The sequence below is a fragment of the Kogia breviceps genome, chromosome 2 (genome assembly GCF_026419965.1).
Source record: "Kogia breviceps isolate mKogBre1 chromosome 2, mKogBre1 haplotype 1, whole genome shotgun sequence".
In the NCBI taxonomy this organism is placed as follows: Eukaryota; Metazoa; Chordata; class Mammalia; order Artiodactyla; family Physeteridae; genus Kogia; species Kogia breviceps.
Window position 1 is genome coordinate 158,252,943 of NC_081311.1, and position 18,243 is coordinate 158,271,185.

Here is an 18,243-nt window from a genome sequence, read left to right on the forward strand (position 1 = left end):
GATGATGATCCATTTCTCTACAGAGAGTAAGTCCACCTTGTACCCTAGCCACTTTAGGCAAATAGTCCCTTCCGTGGACTCTCTTTCTTTCTTTTGAACACAGGACAGTCCCCTCTCCCAAATTTAACCCTACTCCTTCCATCCATGAACTTTAACAGAAACTACCATGGGCCAACTCAGTTGGACCAGCATTGCTAGGAGCTTGCAAACTTTATTGCTAATCTGAATACAACCCTGCGAGATAGATTAATATTGTTTCCATTTTACATTTGAGAGTCCCAGAGGCTAGGTAACATCCCAAGATCACAGCACTCAGTGGCCAAGTCTAGAAGCTTGAGTCTTGCAGCTCCAAAGCCCATTTCTACTCCCAGATGTGTTTTAATGTCATCTGGCAGTCTGGCATTCATTTTTTAAAAACTGGTGATATTTTTATTCTGCTGCCTCCCTAACCTGACATCTTGGATCACAGCCTCATGCCTCCTGTGTTATTTCTGCCCTCACTTGAATGTCTCTGGGGTACTTCACATTCCACCTGATCAAAACTGAATTCAAAACTGCTCCTATGTTCCCAGTCTTTAATTCAATCAACTCAGATGCTTAAACTAGAAACCTAGGACCCTTGACTTTTCCCTTTTTCTCACTCTCTTTTTGAAAAACTGGTCACCAAGTCCTACAGATTCTTTCTCCCACAAACACATACAAACATACCCATGCAGTGCAGACCTACTCCTGGACTCTCATTTTTCATTTTGTAAGAGTTCTAACTGTTCTCTCTTTCAAACCTCCATGTTGCCATTAAAATACATTTTTTTTTCTAAAATACACATTTATTTATGCCACTCTCTCATTTATAAATTCACAGGATAAGGTCAGAATTCCTTAGCCTGGCATAGATGGCCCCGTCTTCCTCCCATCCCTATTCCCTATCACAACCTTGACTCCTTGGTCCATCCCCAAACGACTATGTCCTTCAAATCCATGCTTTCATACCTGCTGAACTTTCATTTTCTTTTCCCACGTGGCCACCCCTATTCACACACCAACCCCAAGTTCAAATGTCATTCCTATACACCCACCAAACCCAAGTTCAAATGCTGTAAAGCCCTCCCTAACTTCTCTGGGACACTTGGTCCTCTTGCACTTCTACAGCTGCCGATACATACCTTGATGATAAGAACACATACCTTTGTACTTGGGGTGTCTGCTGACAGTGTACCTCTCACCCCCACTAGAAGGAGAACTCTATCTGGGCAGAGATCTAGTATCATCTGTACTTGGAATGCAGATATCTCGCACCGTTTCTGGCGTGTGATAGATCCTCAGTAAATATCGTTGGGCCGAGCTTAACTGAAGTATATCTGAGGAATGAGGGGCCCACAGCACCTACCTTCCAGACTAAGAATGTGATTTAAATACCTACTCACAATTAAGCTGAGGCCTGAGTAAAATAAGCAAGATTTCAACATTTGTCTTTTCTGTCTGCGACCTCACCTTTTTTAGTTCCCTTTTCCTACCAGTAACAGCCTCTATTCCCATTTTTTAAAAAAAACTTTTTTTTTTTTTTTTTTGGCTGCGTTGGGTCTTCGTTGCTGCACATGGTCTTTCTCTAGTTGCGGCGAGCGGGGGCTACTCTTCGTTGCAGTGCGCAGGCTTCTCGTTGCAGTGGCTTCTCTTGTTGTGGAGCACAGGCTCTAGGCGCATGGGCTTCAGTAGCTGTGGTGCGTGGGCTTCAGTAGTTGTGGCGAGTGGGCTCAGTAGTTGTGGCTCACAGGCTCTAGAGCGCAGGTTCAGTAGTCGTGCCACATGGGCTTAGTTGCTCTGCAGCATGTGGGATCTTCCCGGACCAGGGATCGAATCCGTGTCCCCTGCATTGGCAGGCGGATTCTTAACCACTGCGCCACCAGGGAAGTTCCTCTCTTCCCATTTAAGATTCCCAGTGACCTCATACATTTTTTGCTCTGTCCTTTTCCCCAAATCAGGAAAGATCTAGAGTCATCACTTGTATACCAACGGCAACTCCCAGCTCTGCTACACACTAGCTGGGATCCTGGGCAAGCTCTTAACCTGCCTGAAATTGGTTCCTCATTTACAACATGGAGATGATAGTACCTGCCTCCTATGGTTGCCACAGAGATGCAGTAAGAAATTCTAAGTGTTAGCACAATCCCAGACACATAATAATGGCTCAATAAATGTTAAATGAAAACTGCCTTATTTACACTGATACACTAGTTCTTCCTAATGCATTTACTTCAAAAAATGCTATTCAATTGTGCGATGAATTATCTCTAATTAAAGAAACCTACCTGTTCAACTATATCTACTGATAACTTCCTTAGTGTCTTTCTTCACACCTGGGAACTCAGAAAGAAAGACTGGATCCCAACACTGGGGAGTTGGATTTCCCACCTCTGTGATAAGGGCAGCAGTACAAGGGTCTACACATGAAGCGCTTCCAGAGTTTAGAGGAGGGTACCCCGCACAGCCTAGTGAGGGGTGCTGAGGGCTCAAAGAAGGGGTCCAATGGGGCTGACATCAGTCAGATGAGGGCAATCTTGTCAGAGGAAACAGGAGCAAAGGGACAGAAGTCAGACAGGGTTTGATGGGAGAGGATACATGACAAGTCATTTGGTTCAGCTGTACCTCGGGTATGTGTAGGAGGGGGTGAGTTGGAAAGATGAGTCTAGAAAGATAAGCAAGTGGCCAAATCCTCAGCAGTAATAGCAAGTGGGTGGGGAAGGTGTGGGCTGGCGTTCTTCTAGCCCAGTAAATCTCAACTGTGTTTTGCATATTGGAATCACTGGGAGATTTTAAAAATACCAAAACCTGGGTCCCTAGACAATAACATATAAATCAGTATGGGGGTGCTGAAGCATCATTTTTTAAAAGCTCCCAAAGTGATTCTAGTATGCAGCCAAAATTGAGAACTGCTGTATAATCTGGCCCCTGAAATCACACCAACCCAAATTTGGGTGCAAAGGGTAACTTAATGTAATTATGGACCTTTAGAACTGGAGGGAAACTGAAAGCACACCTGATCCCACCCCTGTATTTTCTTAATTAATTTATGAATTTCTTATTGTGGTAAAATACACATAACATAAAATTGATCATTTTAACCATTTTCAGGTGTACAGTTTAGTGGCATTAAGTACACTCACATTATTGTGCAACCATCTTCATCACTATCCATCTCCAGAATTTTTCATTATCTCCAAGTGAAACTCTATGTCCACTAAACACTAATTCCCCATTCCTCACCACAGTGAGGCTGAGATGGACTTTCAGAGATGTTCTTTGTTGGGGGTGAAGGGAAAGCTCTTTGATTTTGACCAGTCATTGGACACAACGGTGCTACAAGAAGGGGCTGTGACTGAGGGCGAGGCAGCTCTCTTCAGCCCAAGCAGTTCTAAAGAAGGCAGAGAGCTGAAGGCTGTCGGCTACCAGCACTTCTGGCATTTGGAGGAATAAAGCCTTCATTCCTAGAAGGAGACCTGAGTGACATATCGCATCAACTACCACATCGTAAAGAGGTCTCCTCTCGCTTGCTTTGGCCTCGTGGTGCTGGGGTGCCATTGGCACTTTACTATAATTTAGAGAGGAATCTAAGGTATCCAGGAATCCCCAGCCTATTCTCTCTAGGCCCACCCCATTCCTTCCCTTCTTTACTCTCTACTTTGCCATCCCTGGTCCTTCTCTTCCTCACCCACAGCATAGAAACATTACTGTTGCCCTTCTGTTGAAGCCTGCAGTTTAAGTCATGGCCCCGAGTTCCTGCCCCCTCAAGCCTTTCATTGCCCAAGACACAATGAGCAGGAGTGGGAGCAGAAAGCACTTGCCCAAATCCTGGAATACGGGTAGACGCGGCAGAGGGATGCTGGGATAAAATACTTTGGCACAGAGAATACCAGGCCAGGAGCATGGACTCAGGTACTGAGGGGCAGATACTGAATCAAATAAGCAGGTACATGATGAGAAAGTTAGGACCAAAAAGTATGATAGTTAAATTGTACTTGGCATTAGAGACATAAACATTGACCTTAGTTTTGCGTGTTGAAGAAATGGCAAAATGAGAAGAAGAAAAATACAAAGTTAGTATTTATGTCTAATTATTATGCAGTGCAATAATTCAGTGTATAGTAAAATGTGTTAAAACTTAAATGTGTTAAAATTAAATCCTATCTCAAGTCGCATCTGAACAGTAAACTCTTACATACAAATGAGGGACTTCATAATCTGTAAGATAACATGTAGATACGTATCTTGGAGATCTGCTCACAACCTCAAAACATAAGAGGAAATGTTCACTGCGGTGCATCCTCTTTTGGGGTGAAGGAAATTGTACTTTTGGATCTCTCCTGCAGCCCCCTTGGCTCTCACAGATGCAGAACCCATGTGCTGAGTTCCTAATTCTGAACTCTGAGACTTGTTTCTCAGACAAATTTCTCCTTAATCATCTTACCTGTGCCTTGCAAATACATTTTGTGATTTTTTTCCTAAAAATAGTTTCTAGACTGTTTGAATAATTGGATTTATGAACATTTCAATTCCTAGTCCTTAGGTAACCCACTCCACTTCAGTTTTAATTAATGTCCACTACCCTAGGGTCTTTCCAAGGCCTTTATGTCATCTGAAGTTAGACTCTATTTGGAGGCTCGGTAATCTTTTCTTTTTTTTTTTTCCTGAGATGTATTCCTGAGAAGGTATGATTTATTTGGAAATTGTTTAGGGTAATCCAGATGGAGGAACAAAAGGTGGATTTTATACTCTTCCTTTCCCTTTCTAGTCCTGTGGTTCTAAGGGTACCACAAATTCCCCCTAGCTCCACCCCACCCATCCTATCCCCACTCTCACCCAAAACTAAATTACCCCTGTCAGAGAGATTGGGAAAATACACTAATGATTGAAAAACATTTCACCTGCACAGTATTTCCATTTGGCCCCTATTTAATTTCTGAGTGTCATTTCCATTTCTTGTTCTGACACTATCTGTACTCTCTGTATCCTCAGAGTAAGAGAGCATAACGTTTCTCTGGGGAAATTTACTCAGAATAAACCTCCAAATGCAAATTCTCTGAAAAAAACAACAGGATCATACATTTAAAAAAATAAGTTTTGATATTTCCTTTAGGCCAGAGTCTCTTTTCTCTTAGGACAGCCATGTGGGAATTGAATGATTTCTCTGCTTGCACTACAGTCTTCTTTATCCTCATCACCATGATTATCGCTAGTAAGTTTTTAGTCTATATTTTTTATGATTCAATCTTGGAAATGGTTCTTAGAGTTTCATGATCATTTCCTTAATTGTTTCCATTTTTCAGGCTTTTATGAGGACATTAGCTTTGTCCTTTCTTTTAATTGCCTGAAAATCAGGACTTAAATTTTATTATCAAGTAGCTGAATGGAAAATCCCTCTCCTGGGATTCTTAGTGAGGCCACATGAGAAGCCTCCGAGGACATGATGTCTCATCGTAGAGCTAAGTCAGAGCCTAAGACCTGAGCTTGTTCTCCACTTTGCTCACAACTTAGTGTGATAACTCATCAAGGCTTTAGTAAAAATAATCCTGCCTTTCCACTGTTTTGCCTCACTGTTTACCTAGTGTGACCTAAACTACAAATCTCATCTCCCCTTGTCTGTTCAGTTCTTCACCCTTGGCCAGCTGTTCTAGGTGGTTCCTTAGTTCTTACCATCAGTTTTTAGCAGTTCTTGGACTCTCTGAGCAGGCATGGAACACTACAAACATATTTCTCAAAGGGATCAGTGGCACTTCATGAGAAACACCCAAACTCCTTCACTGAGACCTGAAAAAGGTATAGTACTGTTGTGAGTTTTCATGTATCCCAACCCCTTTTTCTTCCATCACTCCTTCTTTCCCTTCCACCAAGCAGAAGTTACTAGATAGGGATAAATGATGTCAGCCTTATGCAGAAGAAATAATTCCCAATTACCTAACTTCTAACTTACTCTGTGATTGGGTTGTAGTTTCATCTGAAAGCAAAGGAAGATTCTCTGTTCTTTTAAAGTTCTTTTTATCCTGACAATTCTTGCCTAAAATGTTGGGAGTTGGCAGAATGGAAATACGCATAACACAACATCGTAAATCAACTATAATCCAATAAAATAATAAATAAATAAATAAATAAAATGCATGAGAATGCTAAAAAAAGAATGGAAATAAGCAAAGAATAATCTCTCTTCTATCAGAGGTAGTGAAGCTGGCTCTCAATTCAAAGAGCAGAATTGGTCTTGCTATTAAGACTTAGAGTATTAGACATTTGTTACTTGGCTCTGAAAGCACATGATGTGGACTTTAAAGATTTTTTTTAATGTCATGGTTTGCTTTTCAAATTATAATTCTCATACATAAATAATGCAAGGCTAAGCAAAGTCAAACCTGGGGTGCATGCAGGGTCAGTTCCAGACGCAAGAGACATGCAGTGTTTCTATTCTGCCATTTAAGGGAGAGGTTCATGGGGCAGCCAAGGGCAGTACGTATTGTCCCTAGACACTACACAGAGCAAAAGGCAAAATGCTAAAAGTTGAGAGTGAGAGATGAATACTGGCCACTAGGGAAAATGGCAGTCTAATTGCAATAGGAAGTTGGAAAATTGAGAATAGAAGTTAGAGAATAGAACCAAAGCCATTCAATTAATTCTGCCATACTGTGTCTTCCCTGGCTGGGATTGTTTTTACCTGGGTGGCCAGTCCTGCATTAGCTCTTTGACTTCCGACTCTTAAAGGTACCACTTAGCACCTGGTAGCTCTTATACAGTAAACTGATGAGGCTGCATCATCATCATCTTTATCATTGTCACAATCACCATCAAATCAGCAATTCTTTTTCCAGGATGCGGAGCAAGTCCTAATTTGCCAGATCCCCTGAGAACTAAAATTTAAGTTGGATTTGATAATGTCTTGTTTTCTTAGGAGTCTGTTGAGATGGTTTTCTGGAGTTGACACCTTTACTGACTTCCTGCAGCTTATTTTATATATCATCCATAGAATATGTACTATTGAAATTTGTGTACAAATATACTGCATCCTACAAGCATAAGGAGAGCATGGAGAGAAGCTCCTGCCACAATCAGTTGTTTGCTCTCATGTGGTGGGAGATAAGGAAGAATGCTTGGGGGATAGGAAAAGAGAAATACAGAAAAGTTCCTTCTGCAACATGCAGCCTTTTCCAGAAAAAAAAAATAGATAATCCGGCTCTAGTGGGCATATTGTTTCCATATCTTATTACAACATTGAAAAGGACATAAAGTCCCAAATGAACTTTTAGATCTCATTAGTTTGAACAATTCAGCCCTGCCCATCAATGGCATTTAAAGAGAGCTTCACAGGGAACTTCCTGAACCTGATAAAGGTCATCTACAGAAAGTCCACAACTTAGATCATACATGATAGTGAAAGGCCAGATGCTTTCCCCCAAGATTAGGAAACAGACAAGGATATCCATTCTTGCCACTTCTGTTCAATACTGTACCAGAGGCTCTATAGACAGGGAAACGAGGCAAGAAAAAGAAATAGAAGGCATCTAAATTGGAAAGAATAAATTATCTCTAGTTGTAGATGACATGCTCTTGTATATAGAAAATCCTAAGAAATTTACTAAAAAAATGCTAGAACTAACAAACAATGTCTAAGGTTGCAGGATACAAGATCAATATACAAATGTCAGTATATTTCTATACACTAGCAATGAACAAGGTGAAAGCGAAACTAAGAAAACAATTTCACTTACAGTAACATCAAAAAGAATAAAAATAGGAATAAATTGAGCAAAATAAATAAAAGATTTCCACACTGAAAACTCTTAAAACATCACTGGAAGAAATTAAAGAAGATCTAAATAAATGGAAATGATACCCCAGGTTCATGGATTGGAAGACTTAATATTGTTAAAGTAGTGGTACTCCTTAAATTGGTCTACAGACTCGATATAATACATTTCAAAATTTCAGCTGGCTTTTTTGCAGAAATTTTCTCACACTTCCCCATTTCAAAACTTACTACAAAGTTATGGTAATCAAGACAGGGTGGTAGTGGGATAAGGATAGACATTCAGATCAACAGAACAGAACTGAGAATCCAAAAACAAACCCTCATATTTATGGTCAACTGATCTTCTACAAGGAGGCTAACCAAGACAATTCAAGGGAACAACTAGATATCTACACACAAAAGAATGAAGTTGGATTCTGACCTTGCATCATATAAAATAATTACCTCAAAATGAGTCAGACCTAAATATAAACATTAAGATTACAAAACTCTTAGAAGAAAATATAGGGATAAATCTTTGTGACCTTGGATTAGGAATGGTTTCTTAAATATGACACCAAAAGCACAAGCATCAACAAAAGAAGGTAAATTGAACATCATCAAAATTTAAAATTTTGTGCTTCAAGAAAGTGAAAAGACAATACACAGAATGGGACAAAATATTTGTAAGTCACTTATCTGTTAAGGGACTTGTACCAGAATATACAAAGAATTCTTATAATTTAATAATAAAAAAGAAATAGCCCAATTAAAAATAGGCAAAGGACTTGGATATTTCTTCAAGGAAGATATACAAATGACCAACAAATGCATGAAAAGATGCTCAACATTATTAGTAATTAGGGAAATGCAAATCAAAATCATAATGAGAAACCACTTCACACCCTCCAAGATGGCTATAAGCAAAAATTTGGACAATAACAAGTGCCAACAAGGATGTGGACAAATTTCAACCCTTATTATTTGTTGGTGGGAATGTAAAATGGATGCAGTCACTTTGGAAGGCAGTTTTATTTCCTCAAAAAGTTAAACATAGAGTTACCATATAATCTAGCAATTCTAGTTAAAAATATCGATATAGGGCTTCCCTGGTGGCGCAGTGGTTGAGAATCCGCCTGCCGATGCAGGGGATACGGGTTCGTGCCCCGGTCCGGGAAGATCCCACATGCCGCGGAGCGGCTGGGCGCGTGAGCCATGGCCGCTGAGCCTGCGCGTCCGGAGCCTGTGCCCCGCAATGGGAGAGGCCACAGCAGTGAGAGGCCCGAGTACCACAAAAAAAAAAAAAAAAAAAAAAAAAAAAAAAAAAAAAAAAAAAAAAAAAAAAATATCGATATATGTTCACACAAAAACTTGTACACTAATATTTATAATAGCATTATTCATAATAGCTAAAAAGCGGAAATAACCTAAATGTCCTGATGAATGGATAAGCAATATGTGGCATATCCATAAATGGAATATTATTTGGCCATAAAAAGGAATGAATATGAATGAACCTTGAAAGCATTATTCTGGGTGAAAGAAGCCAGACGCTGAAGACCACTTATTGTACGAGTCCATTTACATAAAATGTCCAAAGTAGGCAAATCCATAGAGACAGAAAGTTGATTAGTAGTTGTTGGGGGAGGGGCACTGGGGAGTGACTGTTAATGGGTATAGGGTTTCTTTGGGGGCTGATGAAAATGCTGTGGAATTTTGGCTGATAATTGTACAACTGTGAATATACTAAAAACACGGAATTGCACACTTTGAAAGGGTAAATTTTTTGGTATGTGCATTACATCTCAATAAACCTATTGTAAGAAAGAAAGAAAAAGAAAGAAAGAGAAGGGAAGGATGGAAGGAGGGAAGGGAGGGAGGGAGGGGGGAAGAAAAACAAAGAGGGCTGTATAGAAACTCATCTGTGATGGTTAGGTCACCATCATCCCTGACAGCTTCAATGCTGTCAGGTATTTGGATTTATTAGCTTGTATTTAGTTGTGTTTTTCCTTTTTTTTTTTTTTTTTAATTTGAGGCTTCAGTCCAAGTCATCCAGCCAAATAGATTCTCAAACATGTGTCTCCAACATATCTGAGTCCTTGGCCAAATGATCCATATTCAGCCAGGAAATCATGACCCAATTCATTATGTTATAGATTAACAGGCAGAGGGTGGGGTGGGGCTCTAGAAAATAGGTTCCCTTTAGTGCCAGGTTAATAATAATAATAAATTTAAAAGTTAGAATGAATAAAAAATGGAATGAAACACACACAGACATTCAAACATATCTTGAGGAATCTTTTATATTACTGTATTAAGACTACATAAATATAAAAAAAGAGCTGTACCTGTATAATGATTTTGGGTGGTTATGCAGCACCCTTCTTTTGAATTGCTCTGACTGCTTTATAGCATTTACTTGAACAATTGTCACAACATCCTTGTGGGTGGCAAGCATTGTGCTAACAGTGCAGTACAACTGCAGGTCAGACAACCAAGGGACACACAGTTATCAGAACAAGTCTAGAGCACAGGTAGGCGTGAAATCCAGATGGTCCAACTAATAAAGCTTCATCCACATCTGACCGAAGTGGCATCTTCTCGGACTGATAACCTCTCTAACCAATGATGGTTTTGAGTTCTTATTACTCTGGATTTTCCAAGCTTATCTGCCATTTCCTAAACAGATGGTCAGTATCACACGACATGACTGTTTTTGATGGCAATAGAAATCACATGGCTAACACTTCCTGGAAAAACTGGATTAGATATTGAAAATTGGACTTCAGGGTTTTTCTTTTTTAATTTGATTTCCTGTTTCATTTCCAGAAAAGCATAGGAATATTGAAAGTCTATAATAGAAATAGATTAATGTCTACATTTGTTACATGGCATACAATTCGGAGATTTGAGAAGGACCTATAGGACAAGAAATGCTTCTTTTCGAGAGCAGAAAGAGAGAGGCCAAGAGCACAGCCAGTTTCATTTATACAATATTTTAGGCCTCAGTTTCCTGTGTAAAATAAAAGTTTGGACTAACTGATCTCTTAGGTCCCATGCAGCTATTTGATTTGGTGATTAAGATATTTTCTCTGATCAGCTCAAAGCTTAGGTAGGGATATGTGTGTAGGAACAGCATCCAACTTATTTACCAGTATATTCCCTATGCTTAGCACAGTGCCTGGAACATAGCATATGCTCAAAAAATATCTTTTGAATAAACAAACACATCTACAGTATTTTGGGGGAGCAGCCCACCAGCTGCTCCCCTGATGTTACAGTTCATTTGTTATTGAACAAAATAAACACACATCTACAGTATTTTGTTTTATAAGATTTTCTTTGACTGTGAAGCACTACAGTTGAAGTTAAATTTATCATAACAACCCCTCCCAGGAATATATCTGTTATATTGCTAATGTGCTTTTATTTTTCCAGATTTCTTTCATTCCTAATCACCCTGACCATTCACAAAAGGATCTTAAGCTTTGAAGATTTCCAAACTCCTCTGGCGAGGGACTTTCTGCAACTGTTCATATGTTTCTCACTAAATTTTAAAAGGTTATTTATATCTGCAGTATTTTGGGCATTTTAACAAATAATAACATATTCATATTACATCAATACTTACTTCATTGTTTTTCCTTTACAAGTTCTTTTAGAAAATTTTCAACATCTTCCCTGGTTTTATTTCCTTCATCTCCATTAGTTACCAGTGCTGACTCTAATTCTTTTTATTGCCAATATTCCTCCAGAAAACTTAGAGGAGATGACCTATTTGTCTTTGATTTTTTGCTTCCAAAGATGCTGCAACAAAGAATAGAAACTCCTTACAGAATGCATACGCTTTAGGGGCATCTGGCTCTCTCTTTAACTTGACAAAAATAAAATAATAAAGTTATGTGTTTCCTTCACACATTTAAAAGCCAGAAATAGATTTAGACGTACATTTTTCAATCCGAGTGCCAACCTAACAAGCCGAGCGAAACAGACTGCGGCGCGGAGGGCCGCCTCCGCGCGCCCCTGCCACGCTCTTCCTCTCCACCCCTCCCCGCACCCCCAGGGCCCAGCCTCCCATAACCCAGCGGGAAGCCCACCAGCTGCTCCCCTGGCAGCTGCACACTCGCCTCTGGGGCTGTTCCTGGGCGTCATTAAAATCAGAGCAGCAAGGCATGACTTTGGACTAGCTCCTTTGACACCACTGAATTTCTGCAGGTTGTTTACTCTTCACACTTGGCTATCGGGAATGGGCTGGGGGAGGCGCTGGGGCCAGCTGACTGTCAGCTGTGACGTCCTGGGCATGGTTGGTCAGTCTCCTCTGAAAGCAGAGGTCCAAAGATGTGTTCTAGGCCCCCAGGGAGATGGGCCTGATGGTGGGAGGGCCATCTGTTCACTACTTTTTCACCCTTCAAGGAAGGAAACCTCCCAGGCTTCTGAGAATTTAGAGCCCAACAGTGTAATGTGATTTTAACTAGAGATATATACGATACACATTTTTCCTTAGAAAATATAAAATCAGTTCTGTAATGCCTGTAACTTCAGTCTCTGTTATCACACAAATTACTGAGTGAAGAGTATCCTCCTGGCCTGAGCTGGGCAGACCAGTCTTTCTCACTGGAGTTGGAAATGGAGACAAAAATGCTCATTTCAGTCTGTCCTGGTTTCTCCAACAGAAAAGATGAGAGATGGGGAGCTGTGGATCAGCAGTGCTTGGGGCTGTGCACCCCGAGGAAGTAAAAACACCTGCAGAAAAAGAGGAAAGAAATCTACAGAGAGAAAAGCAGAGAGGAGAAAGACAGCATGCTTCCCTGCTTCCTGCAGGCTTCCTGGCCCTGGACAGGCTTCCCTGTCCCTCAGGAGACAGGGCTGCCTCCACCCTTGGCCTGAAGTTCACTTCTTCTGTGCAACGTTAAAAAGTCTTTGCTAAAACATTGACTCCACAATTTATATGGCAACAAAGCACAAACGTAGTCCTTTTATCAAGTTCAAGTATCCAAACTCTCAAGAACTTTAGAACACACAAGTAATCCTACAATATATCCAAACAGTAAAAGGTATGTTTTTCGGTCCAGAATGATACACAGCATCGCTTGCAGCTGCGCCTAACCCTGCCAACTATCCTTCCTCAAAAAACCAGTAATTCACCATATATATATATTGGGCAGCTACTATAGACTCTATTCCAGGTCAAATACTGAAAGTTTAAAAACCATTAAGACACAGCCCCTGCCTCCTAGGAGCTCTCTATCTAGTAGAAGTTAGATAAGAAGAGTGTACCATATTTCCCTAATGTACACTGGTGAAAGGATTTATTCTCCTTTAACACTGCTCTCAATGAAAATCTCCATGTTAAGAAATTATACTACTACTTTGCAGAGTTTGTTGCATATTTCAAGAAGCCAAGCATGAGCCTCAGCTACAAAAATCTCAAGAATTTGTAAGGTTTGACTAACTAAAATTCTTTCAAATGTGTTGGATGAGTGTTGCAGAGTTCTAGATGAGGAAGAAACAGTGTCTTCCAAGATGCTTACATGTCCAGCCAGATGAAGCAGATTACACATGATTTAACTTCCCTCCTCCGGTTGTGTAGAACCACCAACTTTGATATGATCATGTTGAATTTCGAACCAGGCTATCTATGTTGACAGTACAGCAAAGTCCTTTTTGTCAAGGTAACAAAACTTATTTAGACACTGTCAGAGACCAGTTATAATATCAAGTCATTTTAAGAGATTAAAGTATAGAAATCTTTATATTAATATTTTTCCACTTTTATATTGATTATGGATCAAAGTTCATGTTGTATTTTTAAGTTAATTTTGTGTTTAGAATAGGACTCATAAAAGTAACATCCATCTGATTATAAATTAACACATATTTAATGCAGAATATTTGCATAACATGGACCAATATTTTCTGGCCTAACTCACAAAGCCATTTTATTGCTATAGTCATATCTTTATTTTTATAATAAATTTCTTAGACCTTTACTTGCCCTATCAGCAGAAAGTCTAATATAGACTCTCCTCAAACTGTCTAAAGACCTCAAGGGTTTAGTCCAAAGGACAAGTGTGAGTTGTGTTTCCAATGCCAGGTCTAAAGGGAAAGATCTAGGCCCTTTCATTAGTACATAGTCCATTCTGTGAAAATGCCTTTGCTGGTTTTGGCCCCTGCCCAGCCATGGTAGGGCCCTGACCTGTGGATCTGCAGTTACAGCTCTCTTCAAGTCCTTCACATACTCAGCAGGAGTTACCATTTTCCCCTAATGCACAGCACTGGGCCAGTGTGGCTGGGTCCCAAGGAACTTCCAGCTTAGCCATGTGCTATGCTTCCTCCAAGAATACCTAGGCTCTTATGTTTATGACAGGATACCTAAGTCTGCCCATTCCTAAAGAAAATTTTATTTCAGGGCCTCATTACTGTTCTCTGTTAATGGGCTTTAGCCAGGCAATCCTGATAAATCTCAAAAAGAGCAAAATAGAGTATTTGTCCCTGCCTTTCCAGATGGTCAGAGCTCCATACACAAATTGTCCAGCTATTTCAACAAAAATCAATTTTGTGGTCACTGTAATACATGGTAATATATGGTCACTGTAGAATATGTTGACTATACAGAATATTACAAAGAAAAAAATTGAAATTACCCATAATCTCAACCATAGGTAACCACTGCTAATGTTGTATAGAAGGATTCTTGTCCTGACTTAACTTCTTAACACCCTCTGTGCCACTCTCCCATACCCACCCTTGACACGGAGTGAGCATGCCCTACACTTTACTTCTCTGTTCATTGTACTTCCTTTTCCTGGAATGCTTTCCTCACTGTTTTCACCTGTTGACATGTACTTCTTTCAAGGCCCAGATTGAATGCCACTTCTCAAAGGCATTTTGATCTAATCATAGGCTGACTAGCCACACCTAGACTGACTAGCCACAGTCTGTATATCTCTAAAGGCACTTATATTATGCTCTGGTATTGTTCTTATTTTTTCAGTAGTCTCAACTCTCTGATTAAATTGCAACCTTGAGATTAACTCTTGAGAGTAAGAATTTTCTTTCACTCAGCTTTTCATCATCCGTATCAACTGGTGCAATGCCTTCCTTGTAAATAGTAGGTACTCAGAAAATATTTGTTGAAAAATATATGTAGGTACCAGCAATAGAAGGATGACATATCAATTTACTTAGCCCAGTCCAATTCTTTAACTTTATTAAAATCAAAATGATATGTATTAAATGCCTATTACATGTAAGATACCATATATTTACTATTTCAAAATTTTCTTAAATTTATTTTGAAAAAGTTCAGATGTGAAAAATTTAAAGAATAATATAATAAATACTCATACATCTACCATCCATATTGAAAAATAAAACATTACTAATGTAATTAAAGCCCTGTGAACTCCATCTGAATACATTTTTTTCCCTCTCCACCATCTTGAGCCAAATGCTGAACTTGGGGATTACTCTTTCCAAGCATTTATTTATACTTTAACCATGTTACACATATATTTACAATGTCTGTTTACTGAATTATTTATAAGTATTCAGTTCTGAAAGACTTGTCCTCTGAAAACTATAAGACACTGATGAAAGAAATTGAAGAAGACAAAAACAAATGGAAAGATATACCATGCTTATGAATTAGAAGAATTAATATTGTTAAAATGACCATACTACTCAAGGCAATCTACAGATTCAATGCAATCTCTACTAAAATACTCATGACATTTTTCACAGAGTTAGAACAAATAATTCTAAAATTTGTATTGGAACCGTAAAAGACCCAGAATAGCCAAAGCAATCTTGGGAAAGAAGAACAAAACTGGAGGTATCAAGCATCCTAAAACTATACTACAAAGCTATGGTAATCAAAACAGTATGGTACTGGCACAAAAACAGACACAGATCAATGGAACAGAATAGAGAGCCCAGAAATGAACCCACACTTATATGGTCAATTAATCTATGACAAAGTAGTCAAGAATATACAATGGGGAAGACAGCCTTTTTGATAAATGGTGCTGGGAAAACTGAACAGCTAGATGCAAAAGGATGAAACTGTACTACTTTCTCACATCATATATAACAATAAATTCAAAATGGATTAAAGACTTAAATATAAGACCTGAAACCATAAAACTCCCAGAAGAAAATATAGGCAGTATGCTCTTTGACATCAGTCTTAGCAATATTTTTTGGATCTCCTTAGGCAAGGGAAACAAAACCAAAAATAAACAAATAGGACCATATCAAATTAAAATGCTTTTGCACAGCAAAGGAAACCACCAACAAAACAAAAAGGCAGCCTACTGAATGGGACAAGATAATTGCAAACAATATATCCAGTAAGGGGATACTATCTAAAATAAATAGCTCATATAACTCAACATCAAAAAAACAAGCACCAGACTGGGCAAAGAATCTGAGTTGACATTTTTCCAAAGAAGACCAACAGTCACATGAAAAGATGCTCAATATCACTAATTATGAGGGAAATGCAAAAAACCACAATGAGATACTATCTTACACCTGTCAAAATGTCTATCATTAAAAAGGCAACAAATAACAAGTATTGATGAGGATGTGGAGAAAAGGGAACCCTTGTGTGCTGCTGGTGGACTTGTAAACTGGTGCAGCCACTGTGGAACACAGTAAGGAGGTGCCTCAAAAAATTAAACATAGAACTACCACATAATCCAGCAACTCCACTGGGTATTTACCCAAAGAAAACAAAAATACTAATTCTATAAGAAATATACACACTAATGTTCATAGCAGCATTATTTAAAACAGCCAAGATATGGAAGCAACCTAAGTATCCATTGACAGTTGAATGGATAAAGATGTGGTATATATATATATAATGGAATACTACTTAGCCATAAAAATGAAATCATTTGTGACAACATGGATGGATCTAGAGGGTATCGTGCTAAGTGAAATGCGTCAGACAAAGACAAATACCATATGATCTCACTTTTACGTGTAATCTAAAAAACAAAACAAACAAAACAAAATGAAAACAGATTCATAGATACAGAGAACAAACAGGTTGTTGCCAGAAGGGAGGGGGGTGGGAATGGACAACATAGGTGAAGGGGATTAAGCAGTAACAGCTTCTGGTTATAAAGTAAATAAGTAACAGAGATGTAATATATAGCATAAGGAATATGGTCAATAATACTGTAATAACTTCATATGAAGACAGATGGTTACTAGACTTAACAAGGTGATCATTTTGTAATATATGCAAATGTCAAATCACTATGTATTACACCTGAAACTACTATGATATTATATGTTAACTATATTTCAATTAACAAAGAATATTCAATTCTGCTTTAAAAAATAAGAGAAATGAATACATAGGGAGAAAAGTGAAACTAGAATTAAAGCAAATAGCTTATGAGACAGGCAAATTTTGTAAAATACATAAGATAAGTCAGTAACTTCTGAGACATGTTAGACATAAAGTAAGTAGAGCATTTGAATAATGAACTATAATGAACATAATTAGAAATGGATGGAAAGACCAAGAAATACCTAATAGTCATGATACACTAAACATATATGAGGCCATGAATCATCAAATACTCATGACACACTGAAGATACAGGAGGCACACGAGGCATTCACTATTTACGAGGTCTTAGTTCAGCTGACCATTGGCTCCTCACGTCCTCTGCACAACTAATGCAAAATAAAATCCATAACTGCTCATCAGGCTAATTACAATACAGCTATCAGCCAGATGCACTTGCTCCCAAACCTGCAGAGCAAGTGTGCATTTTGACACTAGGCACCTTCTATGTGTTGGGTCGCTTTGCTCAATCAAATCTCAACTCTGGTCCTTGTTGGCATACCCTTATCAAGGAAGACAGGGACAGGGCTGAGAATTCAGGTAGTGTCATCTTAAACTACCCCAGCTCTTTCACCTTGCTTCTTGTTGTGTGTTTTCAATTGATTTAATAAACCATGAGATATAAGTACCTCAATTTGGTCTGTAAGCCCTTCTGTTCTGTGATCTCCTGGACAGTTTGCCTGTTGTTATACTTAACAGGCTTCTGTAGCAGCAAGGTAATTTCCCACAAAACAATAGTATTTACATTTTTTAACCTTGATATAAATGTCATCAGATTGTACACATTTATCTGCCACTTGCTCTTTTATCCAACATCATATTTGTGAGATTCTCCCATGGAAGATATGTAGATCTATTTCATTTATTTTCGCAGCTATATCCACTGTATGAATATATCACAATTTACTCATAAACTCTCCTATTGATATAATATATCAACAAGTTGTTTCCAAGTTTTAAGTACTGCAACCAGTGATGCTGTGAATATTCTTGGGCATAGGTAAGAGAGTTTCTCTGAGAATATACCTGGGAGTGCAATTTCTGGGTCAAAGAGTATGCACACCTTTAACTTGACTAAATATTGCCAAATTGCTCTCCAAAGTGATTACAT